Source organism: Convolutriloba macropyga, chromosome 10, assembly GCF_964194025.1.
Source record: "Convolutriloba macropyga chromosome 10, txConMacr16.3, whole genome shotgun sequence".
NCBI classification, from domain to species: Eukaryota; Metazoa; Xenacoelomorpha; order Acoela; family Convolutidae; genus Convolutriloba; species Convolutriloba macropyga.
The window spans coordinates 10,978,461-10,981,444 of record NC_134477.1 but is presented as its reverse complement, the minus strand read 5'-3'; positions in this window follow the sequence as shown (position 1 = coordinate 10,981,444).

Sequence of the window (2,984 nt, the reverse complement as noted above, 5' to 3'; positions counted from 1 at the left end):
ATACACTATCCCGGTAACTGAGAAAATAAGATTTTGTTTCCTGACATTTAAAGATTAGTTTTCGTCTGTTACACGTTCCATTTTTTGGGATCGCTGCCCAGCTTTAAGATGCATGAAGATTTTTGGACTTGCCTGAAACTTTTTGCTAATGTCAGTATTTTGAGATTATCAATTTTAAATGGATAGAAATTCTAAAACATGAGGTCATAGAGCAATTTCTTCATGAAGGTGCAGATCAACAAATATAGCTGTACGTTTCTTTGTTGGTGTAGAAAGCAATTAAGTCTCATTATGAACTGTCATCCAGAGCTTGGTGTTTGAAATTCATAAAGAACTTGTTTTATTGCACCGATGGTCCTCTCACAAACTTTGTGGACTCCTTGCTAGAATATTCTCCACATGGTTGAGTAAGTCTTACTATTAAAAATTATAATCTAATAATTTTATATTTTTTGGGAAATTAACCCTTGATACCCAAAAAATAAACAGTACATTAGTTTTCAAAGTGCAAGTTGTACCCTTTTTTTGCGAATGGGGGAAACACATGCCAATTATGAACTGTCGGATTGTTTCAGAAGCCTTATAAATATATACATACATTGCTCTTAAAGGACTCGAATCTTACTCTTGGTCTTACTCGCAAATGTTACTCTTAATAAATGACGCGAATCTTACTCTTGATTATCAAAAAATAATGTCTAAATTTAAACAGGCCGTTAGTTTTTTTTCAACTGTGCAACTGTCACACCTCTTCAGAAGCGTCATGTTATAATTCAGAACTTTATTACATACAGTTGTGAATTTTTGTCTAGTTTTCTAACCGATGACCGGGGGATCCCATTTAAGCTCTTTCTTTAACTTGACGTTTGATACCTGAATTGTTCTTTGTCTTCTTGTTTTTGAGATGTCAAATATTATGATCAACCTAGCGTCAGTATGGGAATCGTGTTGGTTAATTCTGACTTTTGATTTGGCCTAATTTAGTGTACATTCCAAAGATAGATGAACAGCTTTATGATCAGAAAGGTGATAGATCGTTGAGAAAGAGTGATAAATTTCAACAAAAAACGTTGATAGAATTATAATTATAAGATATTGTTTAAAATAAGATAAAGACAATTATTGGTTTAATTGTTTTTCAAATATCTCGACCAATGTTTCTTACACATTCCATTTGTCTGGATCGCTACCCAGCTTTCGAATGCTTGAAGATTGTTGGACTTGCCTGAAACTGTTTCTGAATGTAAAGTTTTAGAGACTATCAGCGACAATGAAAAGAATGAAAAACATAAGATCATTAGGCGTGTTTTTTTTTACAAAAATGAAGGTCAACAAAAGTTGTAGGACGTTTCCTTTTCGTTGTAGAAGCAGGTGAATCTCAGTATGAATTGTCATCCAGAGGTTGTTGTTTGCAAAACAGAAAAGAGCTGATTTGCTTGCACCGATCGTCCTTTCAAAAACCATGCCTACTACTTTTAGGATATTCTCAACAGGGTCGAGTAAGTCCTAAAGTAAATTAAAACGTTATATATAAATGTATGTATATAAATATATATATATATATATATATATATATATATATATATTTATATATATATATATATATATATATATTACTCTTAAGGGACTCGAATAATACTCTTGGTCTTACTCGCAAATGTCACTCTTAATAAATGACGCGAATCTTACCCTTGATTATCAAAAAATAAGATCTAAATTTAAACAGGCCGTTAGTTTTTTTTTAACTGTGCAAACTGTTTCTGAATGTCAAGTTTTAGAGACTATCAGCGGCAATGAAAAGAATGAAAACATTATATCATTAGGCGTGTTTTTTTACGAAGATGAAGGTCAACAAAAAAGTTGAAGGACGTTTCCTGGTCGCTGTAGAAGGCAAATGCAACTCAGTATGAATTGCCATCCAGAAGTTGGTGTTTGCAAAACAGAAAAGAGCTGATTTGCTTGCACCGGTCTTCCTTTCAAAAACCAAGCCTAATACTTTTGGGATATTCTCAACATAGTCGAGTACGTCCTAATGTAGTAAAATAAAACGTTATATATAAGTATGTATATAAATATATATATATATATATATATATATATATATATATTACTCTTAAAGGACACGAATAATACTCTTGGTCTTAGTCGCAAATGTTACCCTTAATAAATGACGCGAATCTTACTGTGCCTACTAAAACCATGCCTACTACTTTTAGGATATTCTCAACCTGGATGAGCAAATCCTAATGTGGTAAATTAAAACGTTATAAATATATATATATATATATATATATGTAATATATATATATATATATATATATATATATATACATATATATATATATATATATATATACATATATATATATATATATATATATATATATATATATTACTCTTAAACGACACGAATCTTACTCTTGGTCTTACTCGCAAATGTTACTCTTAATAAATGACGCAAATCTTACCGTGCCTACTAAAACCATGCCTACTACTTTTAAGATATTCTGAACCTGGTTGAGCAAATCCTAATGTGGTAAATTAAAACGTTATATTTTTATATATAATTATATGTAAATTTATATATATATATATATATATTGCTCTTAAATGACGCGAATCTTACTCTTGATTATCAAGAAATAAGATCTAAATTTAAACAGGCCGTTAATTTTTTTACAACTGTGTAAACTGTTTCTGAATGTTAAGCTTTAGAGACTATCAGCGGCAATGAAAAGAATGAACACATTAGATCATTAGGCGTTTTTTTTTTACGAAGATGAAGGTCAACAAAAGTTTTAGGACTTTTCCTTGTCGTTGTAGAAGGCAAGTTTATCTCAGTATGGATTGTCATCCAGAGGTTGTTGTTTGCAAAACAGAAAAGAGCTGATTTGCTTGCACCGATCGTCTTTTCAAAAACCATGCCTACTACTTTTAGGATATTCTCAACATGGCTGAGTAAGTCCTAATGTGGTAAATCAAAA